Below are 13783 nucleotides of genomic sequence, written 5' to 3' on the forward strand. Positions count from 1 at the left end.
TGTTAAGAACACGTTTTGCGGAAGGGTCTGTAATGCTGTGTAGCATTCAGCCGAATTCAGGCTACAAGATGGGGTCACTGCAGTCCTCTGCTTTAAAACATCACTGATAGAAGTCTTATTTTAAATGTTCTGGTCTGGACTAGTGAAGCTTTTCAATTTTTAAATGTGTTTTGTGTGGAAAATCCGTCTGTTAAATAATTAGCAAGGGCTCTGAGCATTACTGCATATTTTATATTTCATCTTCCTGGAAGAAATGGACAGTTCTGATGCTATAGATTAATTGCAATTTATTGTGTAATATTCTGACTGCTGGAAGAGAGAGACTTTAGTTTATTTCTTTTACATCTAGTTACTCAAGGAATGGGGTTGGACAGAAGAAGGGTTTAGCCATACCTTTTCTTCTATTCTCAGTTGCAGGGGACATTTGAGTTTACAAAAAAAAAAATCTGCACAAGCTGAAAATGTGAAAAACAGAGACTTGAGTGGTTCAACAGTACAAAGAATTCCAGTGCTGGATCCTATTTTCTTGGCAGACAGTGGCTTGGATGGCTTATTTTACCTTTTACATAGCCTTACTCCACATTTTAGTGTAAATTTTCCTCAGGCAGGAAAAAAAAAAAAAATCATTGCTGTTGCATGAATTAGTCATAGGTGGACTACGGACACTAATTGTGTTCCAAATGAAGAATTTGGCATAAAAAGCTGTTCAGATTTAACCTTTTCCTCTCAGAAGTGGAGTTACGAATGATTCTTTTAATGGACTGAAGGATAAGATCACCTTTTAAGTAATTTTGATGATCAGATCTGTGTTGCTGAGGCTCTTTGAATGGGAGGTTGTGTTGGAAGTGGGGCCTTGGCTCTGCTGTGGGCATTTCTGTACATCTCACTGCTGTTAGGCTACACCAGCAGGCCTTGGTGTGACAAAGTGGTAACTGTCACATCTGTTTTCCTAGAAAGTTGTTTTGTCCTGTCTTCAACACCAACTTTGAATTCTGAGATAGTTTTATATCCCCAGCACTGCAATTGGCAGCACCATTCTTAAGGGAAAAAATGCTTCAATCCTCACGTGTGTTGGACCTAGCAGCCCTCCTGGCAGTCAGCGGGAGCCTTTAGTCTGCCAGAAGATGCAGATGTGGGTTCCTCAGCCTGAAGAAATTGCTCTAGATAACAGAATACAGACAAATGGTGATTAATCAAATGTGCCTACAATGCACAAAAGTTCTCTAAGAGTATAAGCTAACTTCCCAGTCTCCTCCCATGCTGCAGCACCAATAGCTCAAGTCTCTAAGCAGTCCTCTGCTTCATTTCACAGCCACTGCTTAGGTGGCTGCTGCAGTTTGTTTTGTAAGCTACGTTGTACAGAAAGCAGTCACCTGTGCATGCTGTCTCTGCACGCACTGGAGCTCAGTCATGTATTTTGCCCACATCAGTTTCTTCCACAGTGTTGCCTGGTTAGCACTTGCAACAAGCATCCCGTGAAGCCTTTAGACAAGTCTCTTCCAGCTTGCTGGAACGCACAGGATGCTGATGACCATCAGGGAGTATAAAGAGGGTGGTTGCAGTGGTACTCAGTGGCCTGTTGAGGACCAGATCCCTAGTCAGGCCAGTGAGGATTGCAGGGAAGAATCAAAGGCTTGAATAAAACTGATTCTCCATTCTGGCAATCAGACTGGGGAAATGCGTGTTTACTTGCAGCCCTGCTGCAGCTTGCAAAATCTCTTCCATCTCCAAAACACTGCCGAGACTGATGCCAGTGAAAATAACAGGCAGAAACATTTTTTAACATTTATTCCACTCATTTGCAATTCAAGTATGGTGAACTCCTGTGTGCTGAAAAGCAGGGAGCAGAATAGAACAGACCAATCTGTTTTTGAAGACTGCAGGGGTTATTTACCATCACTGAGATTTAGAGGATTGTTTTAATGTTATTGATCAGCATTTCTAAAATGGTGTTGAACTGTAGCTTTCCTGTTGTGATAAAGCTGAACAACTACTATCTTCATATACTCTTTGTTAGTACATTGGCTCCACATACCAAAAGGCATGGGACACCAAAGAAGGCTGGAAGAGTGTGTTCAAAATAGCATAAGGAGGAATTTTATGTAATATTTCCTAGGTACCATGTTCCTAAAGCAGTGAAAAATTTTACTTTATTCTTTCACAAAACTTACCAGTATGTGTATAACAAAGTCTGTTTTTAAGTATTGGCTTGTTTGAGCAACTACTCTTAGGTTTGGGATGAAGTATAATACGATGTGATATCATGTCAGTGGGCAGTATTAACTTCTGTATAATTTTCCGAAAAGGGTAGGGAACTTGAGAGAAGTGTCCTTTTACAACCCCCTGTAATGAAGGGGGAAGCTTGTCAGCTGAATTGCCCAATACGTGGATTTTTTTTGTTTTTAAAAGTTAGCTGTCACATTTCACTGTTGTCTTTCTTCTCCTCACAATCCTGAAAAACAGATTATTCAATCGCTAGCATAAAATTTAAGTCCAGAGATGACTCTTACAGTAAATACCAGCGTGACATTTAATATAAATTCTTGCCTAAAAATATCTGTGATAAATCTTAGATCCTATAGGTATGCATATGTATGTATTGATACTAGAGGATGATCTAGTTGGGGGTTGAGCACCATGTTCCAAAAAAGCAAAGCCATGTAAACTACTCATCACCTCTTCATCATCTGAGCATATGCAGACACCTACCATTTTTGTGACACTGTTTTAATCCTATGTGGAATGGCTTCATGAAGGCAGCTGCATTTTTAGCATACATGGAAGCTTACTGAGCTCAGCACAGAGCTATTTCCAGTCAAGAATGCAAAACAGTGAAGATGGTTATCGTCCACCTCTTTCCTAATGGTCATCTATTTAGAGGATAGAGGACTCACTGAGGAAATCAGACTTTCAGCACCCTCAGACAGTAATTCCCACTTACTAGATGATAGATCTCACCTTAGTGGCATGAGTGGAATCATGACACATCCTCTTCCATGGTTTTCAGAGTTGATTTATACTCTCTACCATGCTTGCACAGGACTGTTTTCCTTTCTATAACCACTTAAAATGCTATTCTACTCTAGTTTCTGTGGAATCAGTGGCTTCTAGTAAGGAAAGGGATAACTTTAACACAAGAACTGAAATTCTGTCTGACTCCTGAGTAGACAGAGAAGAATATCTCTAGTGATATTTCCATAGGTCTTTAATTTCTAAGATAAAAAATATACATCTATTCTCTGGTACCAACTTCTCTTGCATCCTTTGAATAATTATTCTGTTAGGAGTTTTAAGTCACACAGTGCTTTTCAATTCATTCAATTCAGCATGCGGGAGAAGTGCACATCAAATTTAAGGACCAAAATGAAATCATCAACCACTCACAAGGCAACACTGGCAAGCTTTTTGTCCTGAGCACTACAGAACACTGAGAAGCTACTGGGTTAACTTGTCCTAACACAGAGCAGAAGCCCCTGGAGTGAATCCAGCATTACTTATCTAGGAGCTGTGTCCATGTGTTTGATTGGTGTCTTGTTTTGGTTTTGTTTTTCCAAGGGAATCATAACTCATTTGCACAAACAATCCCTCGTCCATAATGAATACACATACCAGGATTTATAACAGATAAATTAAAATAGATGTGCTCATGAGACAGCAAAGTATGCAGTAGTAGAAAGGATAAGGAGTACCCTTTTCATTCTGTCTGATAAGAATGATCACTCAGAGCAGGATATAATTTTAATTTCTAAGTTATCCAAATACCCACATCAAAAAAGGAAAACAGAAAACAGGTCATTATAGGCACATCGGTATCGCAAGTGCTTTGGTATCTTGCTTTTGTGTGTTGCATTCAATATCTGATCGTACAGCATACAGCACCAAAGCACACAGCATTTATAAAGATGTCATTAAAGAATGTGACAGTCTAGGCTGCAGGAGACAGAAAGAAAAAACCCGGTTCCACTTAATCATTTGCCTGAATCTTGCATGACTTTTTTCAGGGCAAGAAAAACAAGGACTTTTAAACAAGTGGCAAGTGAGCTGCTGCTCAAAGAAAGGGGTGAAACTCTGTATGGCATCCTTAAAAAATGAGAGCCAAGAAGTTGCGATCTGCTGCAGACAGCTGAGGGTGCGTGTTACTCTTCAAATTAATTTAGGTAAATTTAATTTATCAGTAAATCAGCCATGATAAGATGTTAGAGAGGGATAACCAGGTTATAGGTGTGGGTGGGAATAATAGACACAGCAAAACAAGCTGGTTGGGTATGTGGAGAAGTGTGTTGCTGGAAAGTCCTGTGAGAGACTTCATACGGGCTGAAGTATCGTATATAAACTTGTGTCACATGCTGTTGATCAGGGAGAATTCAAATGCTGAAGAGACTGAGCAGTGGCAGAGTCTCTGGCTTTGTGTGCCAAAAAAACCCAGTGTGGAACACTTGGTAAGCATCTTAACCTCTACTTCCTGCTTGTTATGACTACATGGTGCTGTTTCCTGGCAATTTTGAGGTTATTTGAAGGACTCTGGAGAAGGCAGCTTGAATGGCATATGGCACTGGAATGGACCCAGAAACTGCTGGAAGATGCAAGAGGATTCACAGGGGAGGAGAAGTGCAGAGGGCAGTGGAAAGACGCCAAAGTGAACAAGCATGGAGTGCAAAGAATGAACAGAGGTGTATCATTATGGTAGTTTCAGATGCTACCTAGGGCTGCTTGGACCTGTGGGAAGCTGAAGAGTGCTCTTAGCTTAGCATGGCAGACCTGCTTGTCTAATTTCATCTGTAGTATTTCTAGAATACAAGTAATGGGCAAGCTGTATTGGAATGTGAAGATAAGCACTAAAGGCACTTCATCTGCTGGGATCTGCAGATGCTGATGCCTGAGGTTCCTCATAATCTGGTATGTGCCTGGCAGGAGAGGAGGAAGCATAGTAAAGAAGAGTCATAGTGCACTTGGTTCCATGGTTCAAATGGCTACAGCTGTCAAACAATAGTGCTTCTTGTTTTGGAGTTAGCTTGGGTTAAAACTCTTCAGGCCTATTTGCCTGGGGCAAGCCTCCAAGCTACAATGCTGTTAGGAATTTGCTGCTTAAATCTCCTTGGCAGCAGTTGCAATTTTTCAGCTTTTGTGGCAGTGGAGCAGGTTCCTGGGAATGGTAAGGGAAATCTCAGAAGGTATTTGTGAGACACCTGGGAGATGCCTGTAGGGATGGGGAGGAAATCTTGGAGAAGCCAGCAGGATGTCATGGGTCTGCAGTAGACCTGCAATGAGGAGGAGGCTGTACTCAGTTTCTTTCCCTTCTCTCAATATGTTCTCATCTTTTCCTCCCCAGGAGTGGCTACTCATGCTCTTGGGAGATTGGAGTTTTTTTCTGAAGCCCACAACTGTTTCCTTCCCACCTTATAGCTGTCTTCCTCTATCAAGTCAACTGTACCTAGAAAAAACCCTCCTTGTGGCTTTGCTGTAGTCTCTAATTATTCTCTGCTGAAAAGAAGAGGATGCTGGTGTGGCTCCTGTTACAGAGCAAAGAAGAGGCAGAAGGTGAGCAGGGATTTTTAGGCCAGAACAGCAAGTTCTGTATACCAAGGCAATGGCAAAATCCCTTAGAGTCTTCAGCTGCCCCTACTGGGCTGACCACACTCAAGCAGTCCCACTGATGTCAGAGGCTCACAGCTCAATCTTCATTATGTTGCTATGTAGTTGTCAGGGATTAATTTTTGTTAGGTAAAGCATGATCAGGCAAGTCTTATTAAGAAAATATGATTGGTAGAAGTAGCAGAACTAACCTAATACAAGAATATTTGCCCAGTGACTCAATGTACCCATCATCAAGCAACACTTTAGGATGAACCACCCACCAGTAAAAATCAGCCGACCTGGATTGTGCTCTCCACCTCATGAAACTCATCTACCTCAACCTGAAAGGCAGTAACAGAGCCCTACCTTCAGGGATATCTGGGACCAAGCCTGTGTAGCTGGAACCAGCACAATTAATGCTGCTCCTCCTGACTTCTGACAATCGCTGGCCCTGTCAGCAAGGAGAGGGAAAGTAGGGATAGCCACTCTTCTGTAACTTTGTAGTGTCCTTTGCATTATTAATCACTCTTTCATAGAGGTAATGAATAGCCACACTCCTTCCCACATACCCAATTACTGCAATAATTAATGTGCAGTTTAGCCCATCCTGACCTAAACCATAAGATGCTGAGGTCTTTTGAGTCCGTTCAAGACTGTCTTGTAGGTTTCTAAACCAGGATCAATTAATGGTAGGTGTTTTCTGCACAGTCTCTGCAAACTCCTGTCCCAGTTCCTGCCCTTTGCCTTTGAAGTCTGTTTTCCAGAGCAGTGGTGGTCAGGCAGCAGTGGCAATTGGATACATCAGGATCATAGCTCAGTGGAAAGAGACCTGATGGACACACTAGCCTCTTTTGTCTCTACACCTTTGTGTGTAAGTGGAGGTTACATTTATATAGCTTTGCATATAGTTTAAATGGGCGATGTTCACTTGCTACTCGAATGTGCATGGATGGAAGAAAACATTTTCCTCTTCATTCCAGATGTGTTTTCTAGCCAAATTGAAATCTTGGCCAGCTGACCTATCCACCTCATGGATAATGTCCTCTGTCTCCTAACACAAATAAACCACAGCTGTGTTTCTTGCTAGTTACCCTGACTTAAATGACTAATCACCTCTTCATTCAAGTATTGCCTTTGGGCTTCTCAGGGTCCTCATAACTATGCAGTGTGTAAAACTGGATGATTTCCCCACTAAGTTGTCCCTAAAATAGTTCAGTCTTCTTGAACAATAGAAAGTTACCTGGACTTACAGCTTTATTAATGAAAGATGAGATTCAGTGGTTGGAGAAGCTCTTTGTTCTCCTTCCTGGTTTTCAAGGAAGCTGGTTCCTATCTTTGCTCAGAATGCTTCCACAGTGCTTTGTCTATCTGAGTTTCAACTCATGCTTCAGAATGCTTTCTTTCTCACTAGTCTTGAAGTCTGAATAGTCCTTTACAAGTAATGCAGAACATTTTAAATGTTATCCTTCCAGTCACTCTCCAAAGCTATCTGTCATGATAGGCCTATCATGGCCAGAGTTTAGTTGCAGACATTCCAGGATTTACACTCATAGTAGCCACAACTTCATAAATACCATCTCTTTCTACCTCTGCATCTACCTCTCCTTTTCCTAACAATTAAATTGCAAAATACTTGTGACTGAGAACGTTGTCATATTGCACTGTATTTAGAGAGACATCTATTTACAATTGGCTTATCATTCATGACTGGAATTCCTAGGTGTTACAGAAATACAGATTTTTTTTTTTTAATTTTAATCATTTGTTCATTCAAAAATACCATGTGTTTTAAGGGAGTATTTTAGGATATTTTAGTGGAATATTTCTGAAAATACAAAATGTCAGTGATTCACGATTCTGTCCATAAAGTGGTTTCTCCATCGCTCAAACTGCCCTGGAGTCCTTCTTACCTTGTTTGTAAAGCCAATATTAAACACTTTTAGTGTTTATCTGGACCCTCACCACAAGACCATAAACTGGATCAACCTTCGCTGTGGGAATGCAGTGATATTAGGACAGAGCAGTTTCAAAACCTCAGCAACTGTGTATTCTTTTAGATACTTTAAGTAATAGATTTTCTAAGCTGTATAATCTCACCAGATTCTCAAAGGACACCATCTGTCTGTACCATCACAAAAGTCCAAGTATGCCCTCCCCCTCCCAAAAAATGCAAGATGTTTTTTAACCATAACTGTTGAATGTATTTTCACAATTCAAGAAATGTAACCATGTTTTTGAAGGTGAAAGAGCATCAAAAAAACTCAGAAAGCAGATTGGGGGACTTTCCTCCCTTGACCTGACAAGGATGGGGAATTTGAGCAATGTTTGTCATTTGTTCCCCCAACTCAGGAACACCATTCTTCCTGTACTATGGACAAAAATCATAATACAGATCTCTCAATATACCGTGGGGATAACAGGGCAAGATATAAAAGTTAAATATTTACAACTGACCAAGTCCTACTCTGTTTGTTTCCCAAATTAAGAACACTACTAGCAGTAGATCTGATGAGTTTTCTCATAAATCTTCTTTCTACTGAACTATGGCTTTCCAGTATCCTGCAAGCCCAAAGGACACAGCCCAAGTGTGGGTGCCTGCGTTCTATCAGGGCCTGGTTTAGACTGACATCCCTAATAGATGAGAAAAGGGCTCAGTGTGTAGAGGAATCTGAGGCTCCATTAAAACCTTATTGTGTGTTACTGCACATTCAAGGTGATCTACAACACTCCATCATCTGTCTGAGATATGCTACAGCCCACCTGTGTATGGGCTTGTTTTGCCAAGGAAGACCCCTTTTATTCTTGTGTACCCCCAGTATTGTCCATCAAAGACTAGTTAGTATACTCAAAAGTGCTCCCTCTCTTTAAGCACCTCTCACATTTCTATGTACACAATTTAAAAATAAAAATTTTTGCATACTTGATTTAAAAGGAAATATATATATGTATATATATACACTTATAAGAAGAGGAAATGTGAGATGAAGTTATATTTACAGATAGTCCTAATGCAGAGCCCCTGTGAAGGCAGCAGAAGAGTAGTGTTCCTTTTCATAACTGAAACCACAGAAACATTTACAAAGTAGAATGAGGCTTCTGCTTGAATGCCTATTCTCTATCCATACACCCTGAAAGTTTTGCTAAAGTAAATTTCAGTTCTCATTCTGGATTTCAGGAGGGTACAGAGAAAAAAAAATCACAGTCAAAATGTCTCATCTGATCCTGCTTGAACTGTTAGCTGAATGGGCAGAGTTTGCACTTTTCTCATCTCTTGGATTAGTGTATTTCTTTTGTACCCATGACAGCAAAGGAACCATTCTCTATGTCGTGTTGCTGGTCAGAGAGGTTTCCTACCCTCTCGGACACCATCACTCCATCTCCTTTCTCAACAGTACCATTAAATTGTGTGCTGGCATGGGTTTCTGTGGAAATCCCTCATGCACATAAATGAGTAGAACGATAATGACAGCAAAGTGCTTCAAGCTGAAGTATCAGGATGCAGATTCACAATTAGCCTGTGCTGCTCTCAGTCCATTTTGCCATATCCTTCCACTGTGCCCCACACCTGGCAGCAGCAAAAGTGGTCCTACGATTACATAAAGACTGATCAGCCATCCTATTTGGCAAAGCCAGCTGATTTTGGAGAGGGGATAGTGTCTGTTTTCCACTTAGGTAAGTCCCTTCCCCCCTACACAGCCCTGTGAGAGCCAGCACCAACACACAGAAAGGGGGCAGGGGCAGGACATTAAGGGCATGTGTCATGTGGGGCAGGACATACGGTTGTCCATATCTTTAGCAGCAATGCAGATGACTTAAGTTGGTAAAAGCTCCCACCAGAAAAGGCATTAGAACAGATTGATAAAAATGAATTGCAGAAATTGCCAGGACTTGACAGTATCTATTTTTCAATTCCAGCATGGTTAAAATATGAAACTGCTCTATTGCTTTTTGTGGTACACCACTTGAATTGTGTGGAGGAATTGAAGGTGGAGGGTTTGGGATATTTTTGGTAAGCATAAGCCAGTACGTCTGATTTCTGTAAGAAAATAAACTAAAACTGTCACCAAAACTAGAACTAGTGTATACAGCAGGTGGATAGAATATGAAGAGTCAATATGGCTTTATCACAGGGAAGTTGTATTTCAAAAATCTATTGGAGACCTTTATGCTGAGCATATGAAAGTAGACAAGGAGCTGAGAGGGGATCCAGTGTTGGTGTGACCCAGCCCACTGTGGGGCTGGGGCAGCATGTTGCCAATCAATCCCAGCCCCTCCCCTGGATCGAGTTCCCTGAAGAGGCCGACTCAGAGGGTGGGTCGAGGGGCGGCTCAGAAGCCTAAGCTGCACCCCCTGGGCGGTGCCCGGGTACAAGCTGCCTCCCCCAGTTCGGGAAAATTCCCAGTTACTTGGTCGTTCATTGGTTCTCTTATAACTCCCGCCTCTCGGTCCCCCACAACGTGGTTCTTGTTACATTCTATCCTCCCCCTGGCTTGTAACTCACTGGTTGTTTTCCCCTTTCACCAGGGTTTTCAAATTCCCTATAAAACTGAGGACAAGCCTCAGTACCCCATCCCATCCCATCCCATCCCATCCCATCCCATCCCATCCCATCCCATCCCATCGGATTCCAGCCTTCCAAGCTTGTTTGGGTTGCGAAACTTCTAACAATAAACCTGTTAGAAGCCAGACCTGAACAGCCTCTCTCTTCCTTTGTCTCCGAGCTAAGGTGAGCCAATCCCATCGGCCCTGCTGTGTTTCCTCTGCTGAGAAGCCAGCTAGCTAGCCCAGCAAGCAGCTCTTTTCCTGACTCCGAAGTTGCTTCAGCGATGCATGGAGGTAACACAGCTGGACTGTCTCTGACCTGGGGCACGCCAGAGCTCGTCCCTGTTCGGGCACCAAACACTGCATTAATCCAGTTAGGCTTTCAAAATACTTTTGACCAGGTCCCTCAGTAAAGACTCATTAAAAAATAGGTTTCTGATGAAGCAAGTAACAAAATCTGTCGAATTTCACTGTTACCGGTCTTTCATTACTCAGTGAAAAGGTGAAGAATACAATATAGTGGTGAGGTTTACTGATGATACTAAGTTCTTTAGGATACTAAAATCAAAAGCCACCTATAAGGTGTTGCTGGAGGACACCACAAATTGTGGAATAAGAAAAGAGCTAACAAAATTAGGTAAACTTCAGCAAATCTTAACTTCTCAATACAGACTAATGGTTTCTAAACATCACTAGCATTTAAGAAAGAGGCCATGGAATAATTTTGACCAGTTTGATTAAAATAGTCACAGTTCAAAGGTAAACCACAAGGAAAGAAACTGAGATTAAGCAGAAAAACATTGTTAAAGCACTCTTCTCTCTCTCCCATTTTTCTAGGTTAGAAGGAAGATCGAGAAGAATGATCAAAGGTGTGGAACTTTTCCATCTGAGGAGATAGTAAATGAAAAGTAAACAGACCAAGATGTTTCTATTTGGAGAAACGGTAATTTGAGGGGATACTCTGAAGGAAATCTATGAAATGGTCACTGGTGTTAGGGCAGATAAAGAGCAATCACATACAACTTCTCACAATAAGAGAACTGAATGGGAGTCTATAACATTGTCATTTGGCAGGTTCAAAACACAAGGAAGTAATTTTTTTCCGTAAAATAGAATTGAATGTAGAATACACTTGTCGTTATGGTAAAAAAATTGGAATGGGTTAAAAAAAGGAATCAGAGCCATCTTAGAGACAAGCTTATTGAAGACTATTATGCAGTGGTCTAGAAAGAAATCTCCAGCTTGGAATTATTGGGAGCTACAGGATATGCCCTGGAAAGAATAGATTTATATGTCTAATGAGCTTTTCATAAGCACCCACAATTGGCCACTGTGGGGAAGAGGAAACTGAGCTACAATGACCTTTGGTCTGCCCAAGTACAGACACTTAAACTTCTACTTTCCAAACAGAGTAAATTACTTTAATGAGGCTTCTAATATCAGCCACATAATATGAGGTTAGCACAGGTAGGCAATATTTAAATATTACATCTAACTCCCTATTGTCTTGATTAACAGCTATGAAATATCCAAAGGGCATTATTGGGCATCATTCAAGTGGCACTGGTCTTATGCCATGAATGCAACAAGCCTCTATATGAGACCAGAGCTCTTTCTCCTGGTAAACACCAAGCCATATGTTTTTATCAGGCACTAATTTGGGGGAGAATTAATCTTTATAAAGTTATTATGTTAGAGTGTCCTAGTTATGTCAAAGTATAGAGCTGGGGGCTTCTTCAGTTATACAAATATTGCTAAACATTTAATTTCAGATTTTCGGTCTGGTGGATAATAAAAAATGACTACCCACCAAACTTGTAGCATTAAATGGAGACTGTATTTTTGGCAGCTCATTGTAGAGGGATTAATATTACTGGAATAGCTTTGTTTCTCAGCAATGCCTCCTTAAGAACAGCTTCCTCTGAACACATATTTCTATTTTATTGAGAAAAGGAAATACGGTATTAGAAATCAATGTTTTCAAAGGGTAATTTAAAGAAATCTATCTTAGCAGATGCTGAAATATTTTCAATTTAGAACAAATAGTATTTCTGTCATCCAGTTGGATTTTTTAAATTAGACCATTACTCCTTGATAAGTTAATTACAAAACAGAAAGAGACTCAAGAAATCTAAAAAAGTGTATTGATGAAAGTATAGAGCACATGTCTAAAAGCTGCTTTTACTGATTTATGGGTGAAATTTTACTTTTTATATGAAAAAACCTTGTCTCCAATGTCTTAAATCATAGGGAAAAATGCTCAATTTTTCACCCTATCACAACTAATTTTTTACATTGGTACACTGATGGACTATTGTTTTCCTGTGCTACCATCCATTATAAAAAGGGACAGCACCATAATTGAAATTGTTTAAAATATGGTGCATTTAGATAATTCTTTATTTCGGTATAAATATGACTACACGAGAAATGCTGCTACTGGAAATTGCTAGGATGAGCTACCAAAATGGAATTACTGCTCGGCAAGCCATATTCCTCTGGGATTTGGAAATGAAAAATATCAGAGCTTCCTCTGAAATGCAGAAAGGTTAGAGGAATGGAAGGAACATTTTTTTGTTGGGTCTGTGATGCAGACAAGGGAAGTATGGAGTATGTTGCAACCATGGGTTGAAATGTCTCCAGGTCCATCAGCTGAATCCCTGTCTCGCCAAAATCCCTGACAAGTCTTTTAGCTCAGTGAAGTCACAATTTCACCCCAAGGATTTTGGGTAAAAGGAAGTAAAATTTACCCCAAAAATTGCACTAGGTGATTAGCTTTGTAATCTCTGCCCATGGATGTCCCTGTAACTGTGCTGCATGGCTGCATTTTGTGCTTCTTACAGTAAGAACTCACCAAGGTGCCCAGTGGGAATCCTTCCTGATAAGTGCTGGGGTCTGAGCAAAGTCGTGGCAGGTATCAGTCTAACACTTTAACAAAATGAATAGTGGCAAGCCAGAACCCAAACTAAATGCCCTGTTTCTGAGTAGTTTACCAGTATAGAAACTGTCCCACAGAGCCAACAGATGTTGCTGTCCTAAAGTGCACAGGCAGATTTAGCCTTTTCAGGTACCATACAATTTCACAGAATTTCACAGAACTGGCCAACTGGTGAAAAAAAAACCTGGCCAACTGCAGAAAAATGGCAGAAATAACAAATCTGGGTAATGGGTGATACTGTTTCTGTGAAACTGTACAGTATCTGAAAAGGCTAGATCTGCTTTTCCACTTTAGGGCAGCAACATCTTGGGGTAAGAAAATATTTATCATATTATATTCAACAGAACTGGCCCTAGAATTGAACCTGGAGGAACACTGCTGGTGACTGATTGCCAGCCAGTTTTAAGTATGCCCCTTTAACAACAACCCTTAGAATGTTCAATACCAGGTAAAATCATAAGAAATTTTAACAAAAATTGTTTGCAGAAGATTTCTATACTTCAAATACAGGAAAGAAAAAAAGAGAAAAGAAACCTCTAGGATACAGTAAAAAGCCCCAATTTTCAGTATACTGTCCGGTGGTAATTTTAAGAACCCAGAACTTTTGAAAAAACAGGCAATTTTTTAAAATTACATGTGAAGTCTCCTTTATACAAGGCTCTCCATATTACTGCTCGCATCAATACTATCTCAGAGATAACAGCCACCCATAAATTGCAATATTGCTCA

General features: G+C 40.6%; 1 long non-coding RNA gene across 2 annotated transcripts in view; it reads left to right on the forward strand.

The window, feature by feature from the left end:
- Positions 1–6: 6 nt before the first annotated feature.
- The window catches only part of LOC108448014, a 29375-nt gene continuing 15598 nt past the window's right edge, over positions 7–13783 (forward strand). The window contains exons 1-2 of one of the 2 annotated variants that reach the window (XR_001863770.1): positions 7–10410; positions 10954–11059. This is a non-coding gene — a long non-coding RNA (uncharacterized LOC108448014). Of the gene's footprint in view, positions 11060–13783 lie in introns of both variants that reach the window. The other variant, XR_001863771.1, reaches the window with a different exon arrangement.

Source organism: Corvus brachyrhynchos, unplaced genomic scaffold (assembly GCF_000691975.1).
Source record: "Corvus brachyrhynchos isolate BGI_N302 unplaced genomic scaffold, ASM69197v1 scaffold14, whole genome shotgun sequence".
Classification (NCBI taxonomy): domain Eukaryota; kingdom Metazoa; phylum Chordata; class Aves; order Passeriformes; family Corvidae; genus Corvus; species Corvus brachyrhynchos.